Source organism: Neovison vison, chromosome 13 (genome assembly GCF_020171115.1).
Source record: "Neovison vison isolate M4711 chromosome 13, ASM_NN_V1, whole genome shotgun sequence".
NCBI lineage: Eukaryota > Metazoa > Chordata > Mammalia > Carnivora > Mustelidae > Neogale > Neogale vison.
In genome coordinates, this window is record NC_058103.1 from 81,499,024 (window position 1) to 81,526,068 (window position 27,045).

General features: G+C 38.6%; 1 pseudogene; it reads right to left on the reverse strand.

Moving 5' to 3' along the window:
• Positions 1 to 27,045, reverse strand: part of LOC122894572 — a 141,764-nt pseudogene that overhangs the window by 104,057 nt on the left and 10,662 nt on the right.

Consider the following 27,045-nt stretch of genomic DNA (forward strand, 5'->3'; position numbering starts at 1 on the left):
CCCTGAAACCAATAATACATTATATGTTAATTTAAAAAAATAACTTAAAAAGAAGGAAAAAATAATAAAAAAATTTAAAAAAAGTAATCTACAGTTTATAAGTATGTGGTAAAATTTCTGTGAGGTCTTATAGTAGAGAATCCTGTTTAACTTTGTTAAAACTCTTCAACAGGTGCATGAAGAAATGTTCAACATCATTAATCATCAAAATAAAATAAAAAAGCACATTGAGATAACATCTCACACCTGTTGGAATGGCTATTATCAAGAAGACAATATGTTGGCAAGGTGGTGGAGAAAAGGAAACCCTTGTACACACTGGTAGGAATGTCAATTGGTATAGCCATTGTAGAAAACATTATGTAGTTTCCTCAGAAAATTAAAAAACAAAACTACCATTGGCTCCAGCAACCCTACTTCTGGGTATGTAGCCAAAAGAAATGAAATCATTATCTCAAAGAGATATGCACAGCCCCCATGTTCATCGGAGCATTATTCACAATAGCCAAGACATGGAAACAACCTAAGTATCCATTGACAAGTGAGTAAATTAAAATGTTATATATAATGGAATATTATTCAGTCATAAAGAAGGAGATCTTGCCATTTGTGACAACATGGATGGACCTTGAGTGCTAAGTGAAATAAGTCAAAGAAGGAGAAATATTGGACAATCTCACTTAAAGTTGAAATCTAAACAAGGTGAACTCATAGAAACAGTATATTGGTGGTTGCCAGGAGCTGAGGAGTGGGAGAAATGGGAAGGTGTTGGTCAAAGGGTACAAAATTCCAGTTATAAGATGAATAGGTTCTGGGGATTTAGTTTATAGCATGATAACGAGAGGTAACAATACTGTATTGTATATTTGAAAATTGCAAAGAGAGTAGACTCTAAATGCTCTCAACACACACACACACACACACACACACACAGGTAATGATGTGAAGCGCTGGGTATGTTAACTAACCTTATTGTGGTAATCATTTCACAATATAAACATGTATCAAATTATCACATTATACACCTAAAGTTTACACAGTATTATATGTCAATTATATCTCAACAAAGCAGAATAAAACCCTATATTTCTTGAAAGTCTTTGACTATGGAGCCTGTTTTCACATAAGAACTATTTATGAGTTCCAAAAACTAGTAGTTTTCAAAGCCCACTTTGGAAAATGTAGCATGAGTTATAAGGTGTGACAAACTTTGATCCTTTTTCTTTTTTTGATGTAGAGTATTCTGCCCGATTCTTAGTAAGAAATATAAAGTATAGATTAAATAGGACAAATGTCTATTTCATCCAGTTATCACAAATATCCCTGGCATCCCTGACATTAATATAAATTAATAACTTGCATTTCCAGTGATTATTTTTGTCAATGAAGCTAAGTGGAATTCAAATTCTTTAATTTTCAAATGTTCTCTCTGCCATGAACATTAATCTTCACTTGGATTTGGCCATATTAAATATATACATAAATGTAATGATTTGATAGCATCAGAGAATAGATTTCCTATTATCTCCATAATCATGAACAAGAACTTAAAACTTGGTCTGTAGCCCTCCTGAATCATGGGAAAGAAGTCAGAGTCAAGATCAGAGTACAGGGGACTACAGAGAGAACCAAAACAAGCCCACCAACCTATTATGCTTATCTAAAGTCTCTTGATTTTGAGAGGGTATCATACAAATATTTCAAGTAACAATAATGAAAAATAGGTAATCTTGGAGCATTTTTTCATAACCCTACACTTCACTGAGCACTGAATTCCTGTCACCTCACTTAATCCTCCTTGCAATAACTTCATTAGTTAGAGACGTCTTCTTTTAATTTTACATTCAAGGAAATTGAATTTTAGAAAGTTTAAGAAACTTGCTCAGGGTTTCATAGCCAATAACTTCTGGAGCTCTAAACCCAGCGCCTACATTATTAACAACTATGACATATGGTAAGGTGCGATGTGCATGGATAAACCTCCTTCCATGGCATAGCCCCAAGAACTGAAAAAGGACAAGAAGGAAAGAGTTCTTGTGATTTCTTTTTCTTCTTTGTGAAGCTTGTGCAATATTGCCACAAATCTCTCTCCATGCAGTGAGTAGGAGAGAATAAAAATATTTATTTGTAACCCTTGCACATTTTTCTGGAGCTTCTCCTACTAATATTAAACAATAAATATCTTCACAGTTTGCCTTTTCCCCAGATAGACCAGAGTTCTTGAAAATTAGTTGAGATACAAGGCTGAGTTCATAACTCGTAGTACTGTGACTATGCCTTGCATTCTCTCACCTTACTGCTTTGGTAAACGCTGATCCCTTGGCTGAGAATGCCACTGCAAGTTTTTTGTTTGTTTGTTTGTTGTTTTTGTGGTTTTTTGTTTGTTTATTTGTTTTGTTTTTGTCCCTTTATTCAGGCTTATTGCTCAAATCCCATCCCAGATGTCACTGTCTTCAGGGATCCTCACTTGAATCATCATCCCCCATCCCAGACTGGCTTAAATGAGTCACCATAACTCAATATATTTTGCTCTATTTCGAAGCCTCTCATACTTTTCCGAAATGTAATATTTAGGCAAATGTGGTCATTTGTCACTTGTATCTAAGCTCTTTTTCAATAGTTAGGAAGTTCCTCACTTTATAAGACTTGGTGGAAATTAGAGCTCATTTCTATCATGTAGTAGATCAGCTGTGCTCATTATGTCTTTGAAAGATTTGGGGATGCCTAGAGCAAGTTTCCCTGAAAATAAAATTTCAGGAAAAGTCCTTGGGATTTGAGGATGAAGCCACACCTATTTGGGAAAGGTAGTAGACTCTTTTTTAGAGTTAGCTATTACTCTTGTAACTACACACCTGATCGTGGATTAGTAAACTGGGATTTATAAAATACACTAGCCATAAAATCAGGCAGGCCTTTAATCACTTTGTCATTGGGTAGCAGTGATACCTAGAAGTTCTGGCTTAAGAAAGTCCTGAAAACACGATTGTTTTACATGAGCATGAAGTTTTCATTTCAGTTTAGCTAATCTTGCCACATAGGCAAACCTCCTTCAACCCCCACCTATGGATCAATAGACTATTGACTGAGAAGGAAAACATTCTATCCAGATTTGTACATGGTGTCACAGGTTAGGTTCTCCAGAAATAGATGGAGATGGAGTTTGAAATGGAGAACATTTATTTAGAATCAACACCTGAGAAAGGAATAGAAGAAAAGCAGCATTGATCAGAGGAAGGGGATGGGTGTTGTTGGTGGACAAATAAAACTTTTTCAACCTCATGGAGAACTCTAGAGCATGTTCATCAACATTGTCCTGAAGGTCCCAAATGGCCAGGCCCTTAGACTTCCACCCCAATCAGTCATTGGATATGTGGTACCTTGGCAAAGTTATGCTCTTGGCAAGGTGGCTTTTGCAACTAAAGCAGACCCTATAGGAGCTGGCATCTGGAGCCTGTCTGATGACAGGCTAATTCCTTCCTTAAAGCACACACACACACAAAAAAATCCTCCAGGTGTGGCAGAACTTTAAGTTGTATATCTGATTGTTTACTTTTCCTTGAAGGAAATATGATCTGAGTGAAGGCTGTTTATTCTGAGTTAACAAAATTGGAATATTGGTGTCAAGGAGTTTTGATGATGCATGGATAGGCCTCTTGGAATAGGCTCAAAACAGGAGAACCTTGTTTTTAGGGTGAACATTTATCAAAACTACTCCTTAATAAGGAAGGTTTTCAGTAATGAAGTGGACAGGATGACTCTCTTTGTTAATAAATGTTGGGAGGCTTCTTTCCCAGGTCACTCCAACCCCTGCTCAATAGACTCAAAAACAAAGTAGCCTTGGTGTCAAGGATGAAATTTTGTAGGAACTCAACATTATGGACCACACCTCTCCAAGGCTGACCTATTTACATTTATTGATGAGTGATCAGTCAATAAGCAGCAGGAACTGACACTGAATGACACTGCCTCCCAATGTGGGGTAATATCTCAGGGGAACCAGCCATCCAATTGAACTTCAATAACAGTGGATCCTTACCATCATGGAAGAAATGGCAATTGGATATTTTTATATAGGGTGATGGTTTTGCATTTTTTGCTCACCATACTTATATCAGCATTACCATCTGGGGAATCACAGAATGCCTTATTAAACATTGCAGTGCACACCAAACATGTTTCTAACTAAAAAATATTCACTTTATAGGAAAACAGGTAAAGACTATGGACTTAGAACCACATTCTTTAAAAGCTTTGGACATGTAAAATGATGAGATGATGAGATGACCTATTAAAGACTCAGGCTCTGCACCAGCAGCAAATTCTCTGAACTATTCCCCAAGATACAATGCTAATTTTCCCATCACCCAAACAAACATATGGGTCTTGGAAGCAGAGGTTGGAAGAGGGAGAGCATCTTGTTAGTATTAAACCTAGTGCTTATGATCCACTTGAAAATGTTTGCTTCTCTTGCCCTGTGACATTGGTTTAGAGCTCCCAATCTGTAATGAAGGGATGTTTCCATCAGCACATGGAGTGCTTATCTTGGTTTGTTGCTGTAAAAGGGGAAAGGAGGAAGAATGGATAGGACCTATAGAATGCCCCATAATTCTCTTCCTAGTGGTAAAATTTAATGGAAGATAATACCAGATCTGTACAGGAGTATCATAAAGCATCCAGATCCTTCAGTGATAACAGCTCGGTCAGAGAACCCTAATCAAGAGAGGTGGTGGCTGAAAGCAAAAGGCACACAGAATTGTTACTAAAAGAGGGAAATCATGACCAGTTATTGCTTCTAAACCAGCTTCAGAGATAATAAACCATGGCTCTTACCCATACTTCTTTTTTGTTCTGTGGTTTATGCGATTATAAATTTTAATATATTTATCCATATTTTTATCTCCCTTTCCCCACTCTCTTGTATAACTATGCTGGGTGGTGAGCCTTCCACTCTAGCCCATATATTACAGCAGGTCTTATGACAGAACTAAAGGGATTTTTACCAGCACAAAAAATTGTGAGTTTAACTCCTCTTGGGAAGGAGGTAAGAGTGCTTGTGGTACTAGAAGAGATTTTTGCATCATGTTAATGAAAGCGCTTTTTCTTAAAGTTTAAGTGTTTCTACACTGCTGGTCTAAATGTTCCTGGAAAACTCGTGTCCTAGAAAATCATTTACAAGTAATTACAGGGCTTATCAGAAAAAGTAGGTTGAGACAAACAGTCAAAATCCATGCAACTCTGTAACCAGAACAATAACAAGTACAACAACTGTTCTGGCCCAGCTTTTTTAAATGTTAAAATTCCTAATATATACTACAGAGTATCTTGAGCTTTATTTTTTAAGTGGGTTGTATATTAAAAAAAAGAGTTGAGGCCGCTAAGCTATGGAGATAGAGGCAAAATACACAAAGATTGGGTAGAGTCACACAATGAGCACTTGTTGAGCAGAGCATGTGTCCAAAATAAAACAGGAAGCAGAGTGGGAATGGACACTGTATGCAGAACTGCATTCCTCCTCAGCTTACTGTCAGCTGTGTAAGCATTCACTAGTTGTTACTTGATGGCCCAAACGGACCAACACAACTTCTGTGTGATATTGACATCATTCCCTTGCCAGTAAATCATGTAAGCTCATTTCCTTATACACACACACATTATCAGAATAGGCTGTGTAAGTAAGGAAAGAGGAGTACACATTAATTTGAGGTAACCAAAAGTAGGGACTCTAGAGAGCATTGGTCACTTGGTTGTCCTGTGTGCCCATACTATATTCTTTAATTTGGAGAATTTCACTACAGAAGCTGGAAATGTTAGAAATTCACTTTCCTGGCTTCTTTTTTAACCTAGGCTTGGGCGCCTGACCTAGGCTCACCACTTTACAGACCCACAGGAACTTTTAAACCAAGACTACTAATGCAAAGAGGCAGAGGTTAAGAGGAAGTCCTCTGGGTGTTGACAGCCACTGCAGGAAGATGGGGTTTTCTGGAGTAGGCGACAGGGCAGAGGTGAAAGTGGCAGCCTCTGGGGCCAGCTGCAGGGTCTAATGCTTGTGCCTACAACACAGATGCCTTCACTGCTTCTACTGCGCTGTCATTTTGGATGTTGTTTCTGACTATGTAGACTAGAATCTGATTCTCTTCCTTTCTGGGTGACTTTTCTGGGGTACTTCATGTCCTCTCATGAAATTCTATTCTTGCTTAACTCAGGTAGCATAACTTCTGTAGCTTTTAACTAAGAGTCCTGTCACAGTCAACTAGACTGTGAACAAATTAAGAGGAAGGACTCTGCCTCTTATCACTGAGTCCAGAGTGCATAACCTTGGACCTAGAAGGCAGGAGTGCTCAATAAATACTTGTTGTATGAATAAACGGAGAGATGTGGTTGTGAGAAATGTATTTGCCCTAATGAGGGCAAAATGAGAGCAATGAGATTAAGTAGTTAAAAATAATAACAAATACATTAAAAATAGAATAGCATTAAGATACTAATATGATCTTAATAGCAAATATTAAAATTATAAAAATATAAATGGAATTTATAAAATTATAAATGGAAGTAATAAATATTATAAATGGGAATACTGCTATTTCTTTAAATAATCATTTCATGTTAGACTTCTATTAAGAAAAGAAAACTTGGGGGCACCTGGGTGGCTCAGTGGTTAAGCCTCTGCCTTCGGCTCAGGTCATGATCTCAGGATCCTGGGATCGAGTCCCACATCGGGCTCTCTGCTCGGCAGGGAGCCTTCTTCCTCCTCTCTCTGTCTGTCTCTCTGCCAAATTCTTGTGATCTCTCTCTATCAAATAAATAAATGAAAATAAAATCTTTTCAAATAAAGAAAGAAAGAAAAGAAAACTTACCTATTCATAATGGTTTTTTCCCCCCTATCTGGTATTAAGATAGTTACCTTCATTATACTTTCAGCTGCCTAAGTGTTTCCTAGTGTTTGCCAACACTGAGAATTCTTACTAATTATTCAGACTATAAGCTCCATCAACTAAAGAACAGGGATTGACTCCAAAATGTGTAGCATTCAGAGCAAACATAGCTGGTATCTAAAACCCATTATATTTCAACCTTAATTCTGATATTTTCAGAGAAGTAAAATAACTTAAAAAATACAGGAATTCATGATAGTAACAGAATGAAAAGAAAGTTAAGAAATTATAGATTATTGTGAGTTGGATTATTGTGAGCTGATATTTACATTCAGGATTTCCTTGTCTTTTAAGTTTAATGATTAATAATTAAGCACATTTCATCCAAAATATCTAATGGCTGTAGGAGCCCTCCCTCAGTATTACAATCAGAAAAATTTGGATATGCACTTAGAAGGCAGCCTTTCAGATCTCTAGCTCAGAAGAGGTTAAGGTAAGAAGATAAGGTTAGTAGTTTGGGGGTGGAGTCTTTTGGGTTTTCCATATAAAGAATCATGTCATCTGCGAAGAGAGAGAGTTTGACTTCTTCATTACCAATTTGGATACCTTTTATTTCTCTTTGTTGTCTGATTGCTGTTGCTAGGACTTCTAATACTATGTTGAACAAGAGTGGTGAAAGTGGGCATCCTTGTCTTGTTCCTGATCTCAACGGGAAGGCTGCAAGCTTTTTCCCATTGAGGATGATATTTGCTGTGGGTCTTTCATAGATAGATTTGATGAGGTTCAGGAATGTTCCCTCTATCCCTATACTTTGAAGCGTTTTAATCAGGAACGGATGCTGGATTTTGTCAGATGCTTTTTCTGCATCAATTGAGAGGACCATGTGGTTCTTCTCTCCTCTCATTGATACAGATGTCGTGAAAAGAAGGGCCATCTGTACCCCAATGTTTATAGCAGCAATGGCCACGTTCACAAACTATGGAAAGAACCAAGATGCCCTTCAACGGACGAATGGATAAGGAAGATGTGGTCCTTATACACCATGGAGTATTATGCCTCCATCAGAAAGGATGAATACCCAACTTTTGTAGCAACACGGACAACTGGAAGAGATTATGCTGAGTGAAATAAGTCAAGCAGAGAGAGTCAATTATCATATGGTTTCACTTATTTGTGGAGCATAACAAATAGCATGGAGGACAAGGAGTGTTAGAGAGGAGAAGGGAATTGGGGTAAATTGGAAGGGGAGGTGAATCATGAGAGACTATGGACTCTAAAAAACAATCTGAGGGGTTTGAAGTGGCGGGGGGTGGTGGGAGGTTGGGGTAACAGGTGGTGGGTATTATAGAGGGCACGGATTGCATGGAGCACTGGGTGTGGTGAAAAAATAATGAATACTGTTTTTCTGAAAATAAATAAATTGAAAAAAAAAAAGACAAGGTTAGAAGGGAATGCGAATGGAGTTGAGCTATGGCATATAGGCTGACTTACTCTTCTGCACTGCAATGAACAACAAATGCCTAGGTGGCCCATTGATCAGCTTTTTGTTTCACAAAAAGAAAGCTGTTAATTGTTACTGCTTTAATCTTGACAGCAGACAAAAGGGAAATTATATGTATTAGCAACACATTTTTCTCTAAGCTTTTTTCTTTCCCCTCAAAAAAAAAAAAATAGGTAAAAGTGATGTAAAGGAGGAAATACATGTATAAATACAATGTATTCATTTTGGATTTGGATTCAAAATTTGAACATCACTTTGTTCCTACCAGCCTAAGCTGAAAGGTGTTTTAGTTAAGCAATTTCCCAGGCCTCTTTCTACATGTAAATGTCTTAGATTGCTATCCATCTATGAAAAATAGAGAAACAAAAGCAGGAAAGTCCTACTGTCTCTTCAAATGGCTGACAATTTTCTACTATACTTTTCATTTTAAAATGTTCTTATATAGCCAGTTTCCATGCATTAACCTGGGAGAGCTATTACATTTGAATGGGTTCCATGCTGGCAAACTGCATTTTGGAGTCACCAAGGGTCTCTTGATGCTTTGTCATCAGCTGACTAAATTAGTCTCTGTGCCTCTGGTTTTACATTTGGATTGATGGATGCATTACCTCACACTCTTGAACTCTAGAGTGTTACAGACTAACGAATAGTGTAGGACTCATACTAAGAGTGAAATAGTCTTCCAGACCCACTTATGCAGATGCTCATACTGTGGGGATCTTCCTTGGTCTTTGGTTGGTTCTTCAGATATGAAGCAATCTCAAGGTGAATTGGTTTGAAATTCTGCCTAGACATCCAAGATCCAGACTCCAGATTCTGTGTGTTTTACTTCTAATAGTTTCCACCTGCCTCTGTCTTTGGAGGACCAGCCGGCCTTGGGCTACTGGGGCAGCTTTGCCTGCAGAATTTCCCACTGGTTTTACACTGCCGACACCTTCTCTCTGGAAGAAGCCAAGAGCCAATGATTGACTGGTGTAAAAGTTTGAAAGTCTAGCCTCCTGGAGACAGAACAAACTTACAAACTTGAGGTATAGTTTGTACTCCAGAATTCCCCAGAGAATCGAACTGAAGCTTGAACTCTTGTTTGGCTTCTTCTTTATCTTTGTCCTGCTTCCCCTACTCTCCACATTCTTCCCTGGGAACACTTCTTTAATAAACTACTTCCTTGGGAATCCTTGTCATGGGACTTGCTGCTGAAGAATCTGACCTAATACCCCTCAATGAGGAGTCAGGACTTGTTTGTGCTTGAAGGAGAGAGAGTATTGGATTTGGAAGGGAAGAGGGAGAAGTTCTCTTCTGTAAGCAGTCAGAATGAATGGCATGAGAAGAGGACCGGGCTGGAGGCAGGGACTGGCATGGTGTGTTGGAGTACAGTGAAGGAGAAGATTATGGCTGGATTAAAATACTGTATAAGGGGGCGCCTGGGTGGCTCAGTGGGTTAAGCCACTGCCTTCGGCTCAGGTCATGATCTCAGGGTCCTGGGATCAAGTCCCGCATCGGGCTCTCTGCTCAGCGGGGAGCCTGCTTCCTCCTCTCTCTCTCTGCCTACCTCTCTGCCTACTTGTGATCTCTCTCTGTCAAATAAATAAATAAAATCTTAAAAAAAAATACTGTATAAGGAAAAGGAGGAAGTGTCCCTTCTCTTCAATTCATCTTTATGCTCCCTGTAAGAGAGGACTTTTTAAAAACAGAATTTCCCTACCCAGAAGTCAAAACTTTTTTTTCTCCCAATTTATTTATTTTCAGAAAAACAGTATTCATTATTTTTTCACCACACCCAGTGCTCCATGCAAGCTGTGCCCTCTATAATACCCACCACCTGTTACCCCAACCTCCCACCCCCCCGCCACTTCAAACCCCTCAGACTGTTTTTCAGAGTCCATAGTCTCACATAGTTCACCTCCCCTTCCAATTTACCCATATTCCCTACTACTCTCTAATGCCCCTTGTCCTCCATGCTATTGGTTATGCTCCACAAATGAGTGAAACCATATGATAATTGACTCTCTCTGCTTGACTGATTTCACTCAGCATAATCTCTTCCAGTCCCGTCCATGTTGCTACAAAAGTTGGATATTCGTCCTTTCTGATGGAGGCATAATACTCCATAGTGTATATGGACCACATCTTCCTTATCCATTCATCCGTTGAAGGGCATCTTGGTTCTTTCCATAGTTTGGCGACTGTGGCCATTGCTGCTATAAACATTGGGGTACAGATGGCCCTTCTTTTCACGACATCTGTATCTTTGGGGTAAATACCCAGGAGTGCAATTGCAGGGTCGTAGGGAAGCTCTATTTTTAATTTCTTGAGGAATCTCCACACTGTTCTCCAAAGAGGCTGCACCAACTTGCATTCCCACCAACAGTGTAAGAGGGTTCCCCTTTCTCCACATCCTCTCCAACACATGTTGTTTCCTGTTTTGTTAATTTTGGCCATTCTAACTGGTGTAAGGTGATATCTCAATGTGGTTTTAATTTGAATCTCCCTGAGGGCTAATGATGATGAGCATTTTTTCATGTGTCTGATAGCCATTTGTATGTCTTGATTGGAGAAGTGTCTGTTCATATCTTCTGCCCATTTTTTGATGTGTTTGTCTGTTTCGTGTGGGTTGAGTTTGAGGAGTTCATTATAGATCCTGGATATCAACCTTTTGTCTGTACTGTCATTTACAAATATCTTCTCCCATTCCGTGGGTTGCCTCTTTGCTTTTTTGACTGTTTCTTTTGCTGTGCAGAAGCTTTTGATTTTGATGAAGTCCCAGAAGTTTATTTTCGCTTTTGTTTCCTTTGCCTTTGGAGACGTATCTTGAAAGAAGTTGCTGTGGCTGATATCGAAGAGATTACTGCCTATGTTCTCCTCTAAGATTCTGATAGATTCCTGTCTCACGTTGAGGTCTTTTATCCATTTTGAGTTGATCTTTGTGTACGGTGTAAGAGAATGGTCGAGTTTCATTCTTCTACATATAGCTGTCCAGTTTTCCCAGCACCATTTATTGAAGAGACTCTCTTTTTTCCACTGTATATTTTTTCCTGTTTTGTCGAAGATTAATTGACCATAGAGTTGAGGGTCCATATCAGGGCTCTCTATTCTGTTCCACTGGTCTATGTGTCTGTTTTTATGCCAGTACCATGCTGTCTTGGTGATCACAGCTTTGTAATAAAGCTTGAAATCAGGTAAGGTGATGCCGCCAGCTTTATTTTTGTTTTTCAACATTTCCTTAGCGATTCGGGGTCTCTTCTGATTCCATACAAATTTTAGGATTATTTGCTCCAGCTCTTTGAAGAATGCCGGTGGAATTTTGATCGGAATGGCATTAAAAGTATAGATTGCTCTAGGCAGGATAGACATTTTAACAATGTTTATTCTTCTGATCCAAGAGCATGGAATGGTCTTCCATCTTTTTGTGTCTTCTTCAATTTCTTTCATGAGTGTTCTATAGTTCCTCAAGTATAGATCCTTTACCTCTTTAGTTAGGTTTATTCCCAGGTATCTTATGGTTCTTGGTGCTATAGTAAATGGAATCGATTCTCTAATTTCCCTTTCTGTATTTTCATTGTTAGTGTATAAGAAAGCCACTGATTTCTGCACATTGACTTTGTATCCTGCCACGCTGCTGAATTGCTGTATGAGTTCTAGTAGTTTGGGGGTGGAGTCTTTTGGGTTTTCCATATAAAGAATCATGTCATCTGCGAAGAGAGAGAGTTTGACTTCTTCATTACCAATTTGGATACCTTTTATTTCTCTCTGTTGTCTGATTGCTGTTGCTAGGACTTCTAATACTATGTTGAACAAGAGTGGTGAAAGTGGGCATCCTTGTCTTGTTCCTGATCTCAACGGGAAGGCTGCAAGCTTTTTCCCATTGAGGATGATATTTGCTGTGGGTCTTTCATAGATAGATTTGATGAGGTTCAGGAATGTTCCCTCTATCCCTATACTTTGAAGCGTTTTAATCAGGAACGGATGTTGGATTTTGTCAAATGCTTTTTCTGCATCAATTGAGAGGACCATGTGGTTCTTCTCTCTTCTCATATTAATTTGTTGTATCACATTGATTGATTTACGAATGTTGAACCATCCTTGTAGCCCAGGGATGAATCCCACCTGATCATGGTGGATAATCTTTTTAATGTGTTGTTGGATCCTGTTGGCTAGGATCTTGTTGAGAATCTTAGCATCCATATTCATCAGTGATATTGGTCTGAAATTCTCCTTTTTGGTATGGTCCTTGCCTGGTTTGGGGATCAGTGTAATGCTGGCTTCATAGAAAGAGTCTGGAAGTTTTCCTTCTGCTTCAATTTTTTGAAACAGCTTCAGGAGAATAGGTGTTATTTCTTCTTGGAAGGTTTGGTAGAATTCCCCAGGGAATCCGTCAGGTCCTGGGCTCTTGTTTTTTGGGAGATTTTTGATCACTGCTTCAATCTCGTTATTAGATATCGGTCTATTCAGGTTGTCGATTTCTTCCTGGTTCAATTTTGGTAGTTTATATTTTTCCAGGAATGCATCCATTTCATCTAGGTTGCTAAGCTTATTGGCATATAACTGTTCATAATAACTTCTGATGATTGTTTCTACTTCCTTGGTGTTAGTTGTGATCTCTCCCTTTTCATTCATAATTTTATGAATTTGGGATTTCTCTCTTTTCTTTTGGATTAGTGTAGCCAGTGGCTTATCGATCTTATTGATTCTTTCAAAAAACCAGCTTCTAGTTTCATTGATACGTTCTACTGTATCTCTGCTTTCTCCCTCATTGATCTCAGCTCTAATCTTGATGATTTCCCTTCTTATGTGTGGAGTTGGTTTGATTTGTTGTTGATCCTCCAGTTCTTTAAGGTGTAGAGACAGCTGGTGTGTTCTGGATTTTTCAATTTTTTTGAGCAAGGCTTGGATGGCTATATATTTTCCCCTTAGGACCGCCTTTGCTGTATCCCATAGGTTTTGGACCGAAGTGTCTTCATTCTCATTGGTTTCCATGAATTGTTTCAGTTCTTCTTTGATCTCCTGGTTGATCCAAGCATTCTTAAGCAAGGTGGTCTTTAGCTTCCAGGTGTTTGAGTTCCTTCGGAACTTTTCCTTGTGATTGAGCTCCAGTTTCAAAGCATTGTGATCTGAGAATATGCAGGGAATAATCTCAGTCTTTTGGTATCGGCTGAGTCCTGATTTGTGACCCAGTATGTGGTCTATTCTGGAGAAGGTTCCGTGTGCACTTGAGAAGAATGAGTATTCTGCTGTTTTAGGGTGGAATGTTCTGTATATATCTATGAGGTCCATCTGGTCCAATGTGTCATTCAATGCTCTTGTTTCTTTATTGATTTTCTGCTTCGATGATCTGTCTAATTCTGAAAGAGGCGTGTTAAGATCACCTACGATTAGTGTATTCATATCAATATGACTCTTTATCTTGATTAACAGTTTTCTTAAGTAATTGGCTGCTCCCATATTGGGAGCATAGATATTTACAATTGTTAGATCATCTTGGTGGATAGTCCCTTTAAGGATTATGTAGTGTCCTTCTGTATCTCTGAGTACAGTCTTTAGTTTGAAGTCTAATTTATCTGATATGAGAATCGCTACCCCAGCCTTCTTTTGAGTCCCATTGGCATGAAAGATGCTTCTCCACCCCTTCACTTTCAGTCTGCGTGTATCTTTAGGTTCAAAATGGGTCTCTTGTAGACAGCATATGGATGGGTCCTGTCGTTTTATCCAATCTGCAACCCTGTGCCGTTTTATGGGTGCATTTAGGCCATTCACATTGAGAGTGATTATTGATAGATACGTTTTTATTGACATCGAGTTACCTTTGAAGTCTTTCTTTCTGTAGACTGTCTCTATATTTCTGTTCAATGCTATTCTTGGGATTTTTCCTCTTTTATAGCACCCCCCTTAATATTTCCTGCAGTATCGGCTTGGTGGTTGCATAGTCTTTTAAGCCTTGCCAGTCTTGGAAACTCTTTATCTCTCCATCCATTTTGAATGTCAGTCTTGCTGGATAAAGTATTCTTGGCTGCATGTTCTTCTCATTTAGTGCCCTGAATATATCTTGCCAGCCTCTTCTGGCTTGCCAGGTCTCTGTGGACAGGTCTGACGTTATTCTGATGGGCTTCCCTCTGTAAGTAAGGAGCCTCTTTGCCCTGGCAGCTTTCAAGAGATTATACCTACAATTATAATTTCTCAATTTGACTATCAGGTGTCGTGATGTTTTTTTGGAGTGTATAATCTTGGGTGGAGACCGTTCAGCCTCTAGTACATGAACGCTGGTTTCATTCGCGAGATTCGGAAAGTTTTCATGAAGGACTTGTTCCACGACATCTTCTAGACTTCTTTCTTTCTCCTCCCCTTCAGGAATTCCAATAATTCTGACGTTGGAACGCTTCATGGCATCACTTATTTCCCTAATTCTGCTTTCGTGGGATCTAAGCTGTTTGTTCCAGGCTTCCTCCTGATCCTTTCTCTCTATCTGTTTGTCTTCCAGATCACTAATTCTATCTTCTGTCTCAGTTACCCTAGCTTTGAGAGAGTTTAGATTGGATTGGAACTCACTGAGAGCATTGTGGACCTCCTCCCTGGTAGCTTTAAGCTCCGCCCTAACATTGTGAACATCCTGTCTGGTCGCTTTCAGTTCGGCCCTAATCAATTCTGTTTGGTCATCCATGGCTTTCTCCAACCTAGCTATTGCCTGGATAATTGTTAGCCTGAATTCTCTTTCCGACATATTGTCTATGTTGATAGCCGTTAGCTCTATTGCAGAAGGTCCATCCTCTGTATTTTTCTTCTGTTGGGCATTCCTCCTCCTAGTCATTTTGGTGGGAGAAGACTGAACAGATGTAGCTGGATGTATCAACTCTGGTGCAGTCAGGGTGCACCCTGGAACACTTCCTGATCTCCGTCTCAGAGAGAAGCCTCAGTCTGGGTGCAGAAGCTGAATAAATTCCCCCTTGTACGCTGGCAGTGCAGGTTCCAAGTTAAAGACCCTGGGGGCGCAGGATCTTTTGCTCGTCCCCAAAGCCAAGGCAGTGGCGGCTGTCTGGGAGCTCCTGACCGCCAGAGAGGTTCCAAGCAGCGATCGCACACTGAGATTTTGCCGCCGGCCGGGGCTGGGACTGCCCGGCTTGCGCGCACCTCTTTTCAGAGGCGGCTGTGGGTTGGGCACGCGTCTGGGGCACTGAGAACGGGGTGCTGGTCCGTAAGCCGCAGGCTGGGCTTTTGCGCGCCTCTGTCCGGGGAAGAGCTTCGCGCGCGCGCGCGCCTTAGACTTTGAAACAATGGCCCGGGTCAAGAAGGGCCCGGGGCCTTAGATACCCAGGAGAGCTGGAGCGATGTGCGCGGGCATCTCAAGCTTTGTGATAGGGCTAGCGCGCGTTCTGCAGACCGGAGCGGCTCCCACCCCCTCACAGGAGCCGGAACCCCCGCGCTCTGGGGCGCGCTGGCGGCTTAGGGACCAGGAGCCGGTTTCTCCGCCGCACTCTCTCTGCCTCCGCGCCGGGGAGGCCGTCTGGGACTGGGGACTTAAGCCCCTGTCCCTAGCCGCCCCGATTCCCACAATTTCCCCCCGAGATCCTTTGCTCTTTTGGAGTGCTTTCAACCAGTCTCCAAGTTAATGCTGGTCCCCAGACGCAGGGCACTCTCGCTCGTATCGGGGTATTACTTTTGCACCGGTCGCCTCTGGTGGCTCCCTCCCCCTTTTGTTTATCTTCCGATATCAGTCCGCTGTTCCATTCCGCTTTACCCGCTCACTGGCGTCTTCTGCCCCTGTAGAGATCCAGACGTGTATAATTCTGATCTCAGGCTGATTTCATGGGTGATCAGAGTTCTTTGGTAGGTAATCAGCTCATTTTGGGGTACCAGCTGAAAAGACGCCTCTTCCTAGTACCCCGCCATCTTGTCCCCCCCCAGAAGTCAAAACTTAATTTAGTTTTTTCCTCCCAGAAGACCTGAGAGATAAAATCATAAGTACTCATCTCAAGTTTAAAGACATGCAAAATTAATCATCTTAGGAGACAGAGAGAAGAGAATTTCTTTTTGGCCCTGACTGCTGTGAGAGGCACAGAGTGGGTGGGTAAGAGGAGTTCTACAGGATCGGGGTGGTGCAAAGACCACTTCTGGCAGAATCCAGGAAGCATTCCTTCCCTGCCACAGTCAGATCAGTTTGTTCTCTAAGATTCTTCAGGAGTTATTTTGTCTGCCACTCAGACAGTGAATCTGTGCTGCTTTTGGATGTCCCTTGGTGCTTAGCCTACCACTTTGCACAAAACAAAACAAAACCCCACATTTTTTTCCCAAGTGATCTTGGACTTAGACAAATTAAAACTCCTGGTTTTTGTTATGCACACACCTGAGAGTAAATGTTAAAAAAACAAAGTCAATTAAAAAACACCCAGAACCTGCAATTATTGCTTAATCCTTAACATGGCATGCAAGAACCTTCAAACCTTCACTTTAATATGGCCCCCTGCTGCATTTCAAGCCTTCTGTTCTTCTCCTTCACATACATAATGGGTTAGTCCCTCACTGAGCTCCTTGCCGTTATTTGGAAACACTATACTACTTTATACTCTAATGCTTTGTTCTGCTGCTCCTTGAAATAGCCTTCTACTTTTTCTCTGTCCAGTAAACTTCTGCTCATATTTCAATACCTAGCTCAAATTTCACATTCTTTATAAACTTACCTTTTCAGGAAATGTATCATTTTTGTCTCTGTTTTGATTGTACTTGGAACATACCTTCAATATAGTGTTTAGAATATTACCTGTCAATGTAAACAAGTCCGTGGGATGCTGGAGAAATGTGTTTATTTCATCTTTGTTTCTCCTCCCAGCTAAAGTGCCTGGCACACTTAGGGCTCTCCATAAATATCTGTGGATTTTGGAATGAACTGAATAAATTTGGATTAATAAGGAAAAATCAAATTACAAAAACTCTTGGATGATAAACTGACTTGAATTGTAGCTTAAATATAGGGTAGAACATTTGGAATGATTTGAGTGAGAGAATGAAAAACTGTTAAATGTCTGGTGAGATAATAAAACCATCACTATCGCTGCCGCCTCCAGCCTCTCTGAACACCCAGCCAGGCCATGCATTGTGTTTCCAGCAGCATGAGCCAAGTGAGAGAAGGCCCAAACTGGCCAATATAATTGTGATTAGTTTAAACATTTCTTATTTCATATATTCACCAACATATTTGAGAAGAGATGGGGTTTCCTAAGAGCATAATGGTCAAGAACAAATTGCTTAAAACTGAGAGGTTTGGATTAAAATACTGACATTGCCAATTACAACTGTGTGACTTTTGGCAAGTTATTTTTCATTACCGAAATGAGGATAAAGGCACTGACCTCATACAGTTGTCGTCAAGAGTCGTGCTCTGCCTCAAAAATTAGGCATTATAAATAGTAATATTACTGAAGTTTTCTCTGACAGTTATTCCCCTTTCGTTAGGGAGCTTTTCCCCCAGGATGCCCCATTCAAAATATGTCCGCGTTAAGTTATCCCATAGGTGGTTAAGAGGAAAAGGGAAATTCCAGATTGAGGGACCAGCCATGAAGAGGCGTAAGAGCACTTGACATGTCCAGGCAGTGAGCATGATGGCTGTTCTCTAATCCCACCCTCTGTCACCTTCTCACAGAAGGAAGCCTGGCTAACCTAGGTTGGTAGGCCTCAAACCTCCGTGTCTCTTTGAAATACTATGGGCTTTTCTGGGCCTGGCTTAGCTATCAGAAATGTCTCAAAACACTTATTGGTTTTCAGTTCTCTCTCTACTTTCTGCTGCACAGACCTGGCTGTAGTCCTCAGGTTCCCCTAGGCAGCAACTTCCCTGCTGGGTCCCTTTGCGACTTAGGAAACATCTAGGCATTCGTGACCACCATAGGAACATATATATTTGTTTTCAAAAAGATTATACTCTTCAGTGCAGAGTCTCACTCTTCTATTTTGAATTTTTATTATCTATAGGGACCAATACTACAAAGCATAGCTAGGAATCTTAAAATGTGTGGGAATATCTTGATTTGAACCACATTTTGTTAAAGTGTGAGTAACAGAGGTCCCAGGTTTGCCCTGGAGGTTTATCTATTTCTCAGACTCTTTCACATTAGGAAAGAAACTTTAGCAGAACCTAAACTTTCAGGTTCTTCTCTCCTATTTTTAGTACATTTTCCATTAACCTAAGGCTAAAGTTCTTGGCTGATGAGAAAACAGTCTTTTTCTGGTTCTTAAGGCTCTCCTTTACTTCATGCAAAATTTGTTTTCTATAAAAGCCCAGCAACGTGGTAGGGTGGCTTCATAGAATTCTCTTGAGTTCATGGAAGTCTATGTCAATTACTTTAACTGTTCTTCAGCATGTTCATTCTATACCACTGGGTTTGCACTTACCATTGCTACAGAGGCCAACTTTACCTCCTAGACTCCCCATCTAGGATCTCCAACTTCTCCTGAACAACATTGACAGCAACCCACCCTCCTTAATAAATGGCTCCTCTGGACACTCATTTCCCAATTCATTCTTTCTCTTTCCCTCTCCCTCTGTCTCTCACACACACACAAACACAAACATACACACACATACACACACACACACACACACACACACACCCCTCTACACCTTCATACAAACACAAATATCAACCACATGGATTGACCCCCTGTATAGCATGTTTCCCATTCTATCATAATCATAGAGCAGGCTTCTTAATACCTTTTTACTCATACAAAAAAATTCTACATCACATGGGGGTATATATATATTCACGATCCATAGGTGTTCTGGGAGTACACATGAAATAGTTGTATCATAACACATATGCAGCACTTCACCAAAAATTTTATCATTAGATATTTCTGTGTCTAGCCCCAAGGTCCCCTACTTGCCATACTGTGATTACTGCTCTGTCACACTATAGCTTCCATAGCTTCATAGCTCCCCGGCCACAGTCCTATGCACCTTCCTTCCCTCCTGGCCTCTCTATAGCACATACTGTCTCTTATTCCTATGTTTTCTTCCTCCAAACACGCATCCTCAAACCCTCTTTTAATAAAACCTATAAGTTTGCAAAAAAAATCCTCTGGTTACTAGGATTAACTTGACTTAGGAAACAAGTAAGGAATTTTAAATAGCATATTTCTGTGTTAAAATTATTCTTTTCCAATAACACAAAGGCAAATGAATAAGGTTTTAGTATGCATGCAGATAAACTAATGGGTAAGGTAGCAAGAGGTTCAGGCAATTTATATCAGCAAGTCCTTGAAGTGCTCTCTCTCTCTCTCTCTCTCAATTTTTATACTTTCTCCAAATTTCCCCAATTTATTTGGTCATTTCCACCTAGAAGTAGCTTCATAGCATTAAATGGCAACATGCCTAAAACTGAATTTACCTTCTTCACCCAGTCAGTTCTTATGATCAGCTCCCATTTATAACACTTCCATTTTCCTTATTCAGGCTTGAAAGCTGACAATCTTTGGCTCACCTCTATTCTTTATTTTCTATATCTAACCTATCACTGGTTAATTATTCTTCCTAAATGTCTTTCAGTATGAAGTCATTTCCATTTTCACAGTTTTGGGGTATTCAAAATCCTCGACACTTTCTGCCTTTGAATGAGTGTACCACTCCTTAATGCTAATTCTTCCTGTCCATCATTGATAGATAATTCTTCCTAAAAAATCACTTCCCTGGATCCCATTTCTCTATTTAAAATTTTCCAGTGATTCCCCAATGCCTGTCTGTCAAACAAGTAAGAGCAATTAGTATCATTAATTACTTTCCTATGACTCTGATTCAGACAAGCAAGGAATGGGAGTGGAAGTAGGTTTGGCTTATCATAGGCTGCTTAAGGTATCAATATGTTGTTAGCATAATTAAGTGTCTTCTAGAAGTACTTAGCCAAACAAGAAGAAAAGGGGGAAAAAAGGAGTAAGGGAAGGAGAAGGGAGAAGAGAAGAGAAGAAAAGGAAGAGAGGGAGGAAAAATGGAACATGGGAGGGATAGAGAGGAAATGGATGAGAGGAAGAAACTCAAGTAAGGATAATGCATAATTGTTTTCCGGATTGCTTCCTTGCTTTCTACATCTGGATTTCTCCTTTCATGTAAAGCCAATTTTTAATAAAAAACAAGTTTGTACTAAGTCAAGGGAAAAAAAGTAAAATTCATGGAACTAAAGAAAAAAACCATGATCTGCCTTGATTTTTATGCTTTCCTAGAAGAAACTCAACCAAGATAGATCTCTATTCCAATTTTCCAATTTAGAAAAGGGGAATAGAAAAATATATTTGTGGCTTTCTCTCATAAAAGTCAGAACATCCTGTATATTTGAACTTTGCTTGGCTCAGATCTGGTGCTTAACATTTTTCTTCTTTTAAGATTTTTTTTTTCTGCCACCTTTGCTTATGTGTTGATTAGTATGCCAAAGAGAATTTTGAGGCTGAGAAACAGTAGTCTGTGTTTAAGGTGCTTTACTGGCACAAGATACAGAAAATAAACAACCTGAAAACTGTCAAGCAAGTTTCTCAATCTATGCCTTTATGACTGAATACAGAGGTGAAACTGAAAGAATGAAATTAATGATCAAAGTATCCTTCCACCAAAAATAATTTTGTTTCAAAGAAGAAATAAGTAATAGCTGCTTCTAATTTTAATACTGAGCTTGATTCTTTAAGTCACCCTGTAGAAAATCCATTGGGAAGTAGACCCTAATGTGAAGGAGTTGAGTTAAGGTCTTTTAATTAAATTTAAAGATTTTTCCACCCATGGGAAAGGGCATAATTAGCTGTTTTCTAAATGCATTTGACCTGAAGATGCTTGAATCAGCAGATAATTAAATGTATTAAAAGAAGCTGAAAATTCTAATTATGAGACTTAGTTGTTGGAGTAGAAGAAATAAAAGAAGTGACTCATTTTTTATTCAACAGAGTTTATACAAATGTAGCAGGGGTAGAGAAACAGGCAATTACCAAATATCTCAGGCCCAAGGCTGCATCTTCACATGGTGACTCTTAGAAGGAGAATTGGGCAGCGCAGGACTTGAGTCTATTTTGTTATTTCCACACAAGATCTTAATCTGAATGCCAGATAAATCACCACTTACAGAGTGAAGAGCTCACAGCAATAGAATGTACCAGCTGGACTGATGCCTGCATCACAGATTAACTCTGATATATTGGGCTTTGCTATGTTGCTGTGATGCTTCCGAGGGCATGTACATCCAAGTCTATAGGCTAACAAGCTGTGCTCAGATGGAGTCCTATTGAATAAGTACTTGGGTCATATGGTGCTTACAAAATTTGAGTAAGGCATGGTCTCCATTTAAAGGAAAACAAGTGTTATAAACTCCAAATGGGAGATCATTTTATTATTATGTTACTTAAATATTGATACATGTTAAAGCTCTGAACTTAAATATATATTCTTACACTTAGTAATTTGGGTACAACTTAAAAAACAAAACAGTCTATAAAATAAATACAAACAATGAACCAATAACAGAATTTAATGTGATGGGGATTACAGTTTTGCTAAAAATGAATCTCCATTCAAAACCCAGATATAGTCACAGACCTGTTCCCCTGAAGCTAATAATACATTATATGTTTATAAAACAATAAAACATTTTTTTAAAAAACCCAGATATAGTATTGACTACCATGACACAGATTCTGTTGAGTTGGTTAAGCCAAAATTGCTGTGTTTCTGGTGGTAATTCAATTCTCCATCACTCTTCTTTATTTGAACTAACAAAAAACTGATCCTCCTATTATATTACATGTGGGTATTTGGCTTTCATAGGCATTAATAAATCATATAAGTATTAAGTCAACCTTTTATCTCTCTTTTTGTTCCTGTATAATTACCATAGTAATATCACTCTGAATAAAATTAAAACAAACATCAATTCCGATGCCAAATACAGTATATATGGAAGGTGTGATTTCATTTGTATGCACTCATTTATTCAACAATTGGTGCTTGCTATGTATTAGCTACTACAAATGATGACGATGATGATGATGACAGTGGTGATGATGATGATTAGTCTTGCACAATCCCTGGTCAAGAAAACAAAAAATCTTAAAATTAGATGTTCAGTGATAAATCATATATCCAAAGAGATATAATTTCAGGCTAAGTTAAAGCCAGCAGAGAAGTGCATGAATATGGTTAAGAAGTTTAAAAGTAGCAAAGCACATCTCATTGGAATGAGAAATATGGCTCAAAATTAGAAATGACTACAATAACAATAACAATGATGATGATGATTTAAAGATTTTTATGTACTTTATACATATGACTGAGTGTCTGTCAGCCACTGGTTAGTCATTATCTTATTTAGTCTTCACAGCAACCTAATGAGATAGTTATTATTTTCATCATTTTATAGATAAGGTAATTGATACCCAAAAACACACAGCTAATTATGACAGAAGTAGGATTTTTTTTAATACCTATTTTTTAAAGATTTTATTTATTTATTTGACAGACAGAGATCACAAGCAGGCAGAGAGGCAGGCAGAGAGAAAGGAGAAAGCAAGCTCCCTGCAGAGCAGAGAGCCTGATGTGGGGCTCGATCCCAGGACCCAGGATCATGACCCGAGCCAAAGGCAGAGGTTTTAACGCACTAAGCCACCCACCCAGGTGCCTCCAGAAGTAGGATTTTAACACAGGCAGAATAATTCTATAATGTGTTCCTATTTCTACATAAAACAGTTGGTATTTGAAGTGGACATTTTTCATTATTAACAAATATGAATTGAGCCCATACAACATACTGGATGGACTGGGATGCCAAGTGAAGTAGTTCACATAAAATGATGTTTAATAAATTACATGTCACATATGTATATAATATAAAAATCATTAGTAGTAAAATATAGTGTCATAAATTTAATAACAGTATGATGGTTAATTATATGTGTCAACTTGACTAGCTTACAGGGTACCTAGATATTTGGTGAAATGACATTCTGAATGTTTCTGTGAGTTGAAGAACATACTAAAAATTTGAAAATCATCCAGTTTACCCATAAAAATATTTGCTAAGTCCCACTGCTGAATTCCACTATGGGAGTCTGGTTAGCTGGGCCATATTTTCTAGAAGAGAGACTGAAATCTGCTGCCACTGCCTGGTGCTTAGCTTTCTTGCAAAATCCCACTGGTCTGTCTCTAAAGACATTTACCATATTTGAAGTCTCATTGTGCAGAAACCTAAAAAACTTGGTTGAGAATCTCTGAAAGGCAAATCTACATTCCTGAAGGTCTCCAGGACTGAGAAGATCTACAGGAAAGATACTTAATACATATCCCATGAGGGACATGCCTAGAGAAGAGGATGAACAAGAAGTAGTCTGAGTCTTTCTAATCCTGCAACCAAGTTTTGACTCAACTCAGTTTCTTGTTAAATTGACATGATCTTCTATTCATCCTGTGTGGAATACAGGAAGGGGAAAAACCATCCCTGGTGAAATATAACGTCCCCAGATTTTCTAAGGCCCTTTAGTACACAATGTCCAGCACACAATTTTTTAAAAATTGGAAAAACATAGGAAATACAGAAAAAGTAGACAAATAACATCAAAATCATAAACAGATCCACATATACTCTAGCTTTGGAGTTAACACACAAAGACATAAAAATAACTCTGACTCATATGTTCAAAAAAAAAAAGGGACAAGGTACACATAATAAATGAAAAGATCAAGGGGTTCAGCATAAAACTGGCGTCTATAGAAATAATTGAATGGATATTATGGAACTTAAAAAATTTAAATATATGTATCTGAAAGTAATAACTATATTAGATGGATATACATCTATGTTAAATAGAGCAGATTGGAGACAGCAGGATTAGTAAAATGAAATACATTGGATAAGTAAAATAGACGCATGGGAACATGACAGACACACTTATAGTTGGAGTCCCAGAAGGAAAAAAAGTGAAAGAATAAGGCAGAAACAATATTTGAAGAGACAATGGCTGAATATTTTCTAAACCTGATAAAAGACATCGACCCAAAGAATTCCAACGAGGAAAAACTCAATTCAAAGGAGGAAAAACACAAAGAAAACCATATCTAGGCATATCATAGTAATAATGCAAAATATCAAGGACAAGAAGGAAGTCTGAAGAAGTGACAGGGATTTTTTAAAAAACATTACTTTTGAAGTAGTAACTGTAAGAATGGTGACTAAGTTCTCAACAGAACTGGTGCACACCAGGAACAATAGAATAAACACTTCCGAGTGCTAAAAGAAAATAACTGCCAACTTAAAATTCTATATCCAATGAAAAGTTTCTTTCAAAAATAAAGGTAAAATAAAGTCAATTTTAGATGAAAATCCAAGGGATTCTTTTCTTTTCTTTTCTTTTTTCTTTCTTTCTCTCTCTCTCTCTGCTAGAAGACCCACACTAAAAGAAAATCTAAAAGGAATAATTTAGGCAAATAAAAATTCATCCCAGTTGAAAACTTGACAAAGCAGAAAAGAAAGAAAAATATTATTGGGCCATTTTGAAGGAATAGTAATTATACAAAATTATAATGTCTTTATCGGTTGAAACACATGTAGAACTAAAATCCTAAACAAAAATTACTTAAGAGAATAAATAGAGCTCAAAGGTCCTGAGGTTCAAACATTATCAGATTTGGGATTAAAGTAATAATTTGTATTAGACTTTAATAAGTCAAGAATGAATTATTATATCTTGGGTATCTACCAATATGATGTAAAACTAGTTTGTCAATAGAAGTGAAAATGCTGTTACCAGCCATTCCATAATTTTTTTTTTAATTTTATTTATTTCTTTGACAGAGACAGATCACAAGTAGGCAGAGAGGCAGGCAGAGAGAGGAGGAAGCAGGCTCCCTGCTGAGCAAAGAGCCCAATGCGGGACTCGATCCCAGGACCCTGAGATCATGACCTGAGCTGAAGGCAGAGGCTTTAACCCACTGAGCCACCCAGGCACCCCATTCCATAATTTTAATACGATTTTTAATATAATTGAGAAAATATGTATGTTAACTGGGCCTTAGCTTATCAACCACATATTCAATTGTACCTAAAAAGAGTAAAATTAAAGAAGTCAAGGAAGTCTCAGTATATATTATTGGAAATTGTCTCTAAAACTTAAGGTGTAATGAGATTTTATGATGTATTTAACAATCTGGAAACAAAAGCACATCTCATCCTTTCAACATAAAGTCACCTTTCAATACTCAACTTCCATATGCATATTCAAGGATTCATAAAAAAGCAAAGTATTTCTAGTAGTCAGGATCCTAAATGCACAGTGAAAATAATAAACATAAAATTTCATAAAAGGGAGTATGCCATGCTAGAATTATCAGGGAAATCTTCAAGACCCAGGTGGAATTTAAGTAGGTCCTGAAATATGAAAAACATATTCATTTCTTGATAAAAATATACTATGAAGAAGAGAATAGAATGCATCTCCTACAATGGCTAAAAAAGGAAAATGAAATCTAATACTACTAATAAAGATCTAAAAAAATAATAATAAAGATCTAAATTTGGATATTTACTTCACAGCAATATTAGTTCTTAAGGATGTGGAACTGGATGGGATGAAAGACACGGGACTGAAGGTAACCTTGTTTAGAAAAGAGACCTTCTTAAAGTTTCCTCTTACTTTATACTTTGACACAAGTAGAGGATCCAAGTTGGGAAATCTACGTGGATCCTTTCTCTTGAGAAGCAAGAACATAAGAAAACTGAATACCAATTTGTACAGTGATATGATTAAAAGAGTAAAAAAGAAACCGTGCAGAAGCCACCAAGTATCAGCTCTATGTCTTCACAAAATGTTTTTTTTAAATATAAATTTTTTAAATATTTTATTTACTTATTTGACAGAGAGAGAGCGAGATCATAAGTAGGCAGAGAAGCAGGCAGAGAGAGAGGAGAAGCAGGCTCTCCACTGAGCAGAGACCCCGATGTGGGGCTTAATCCCAGGACCCTGAGACCATGACCTGAGCTGAAGGCAGAGGCTCAACCCTCTGAGCCACCCAGGCGCCCCAAATGGTTTTTTATTCTTACAAAATTTTGAGAGTTAATAATCTTACTCAACTTCAGAGGTTAAACTAGAATTATTTTAAGCAACGATTATTAACGTTGATGATTAATAAGAAAGTATGGAATTGCACTTGGGGGTCTTTATTTTTTTCTAGTCTTGTCCTTAAAACACTATCACTATTCATTGTAGATTGGCTCATGGTTCTAATATGTTGTTTTAATGTGCAGTTTTTTGATGTATTTATAAAAAATTGTAAGTGAGAGGAAGCATGGGTTCTGACACCAGTCTCCGTTAACCATGGCTATAACCATATTCATTCATTTGAACCATTAATTTATTATACAGTATCACTATGCAACTGCTGATAATTTATCTAGATTGCAGACATAGTTTTTGGAGAGAAAAAATGATTATATTTGTTAGCTTGGAAAACCCCAAACTATGAGGAAACATCCACTCTCCTTAACAATACAAAGCAAATGCTATGGCTAAATGTTCAGCATGATAATATGAGTAAATCGGTGACTACCCACAGCCCCCATGGCTTATAGGACTGGGGAAAAAAAACTAGAGGTAGGATGTACATTGCTGAACTGGATCCTCTAGGGAGCATGTAACAACGCTAGCATAATTATGCAGTGAGACTTGGAG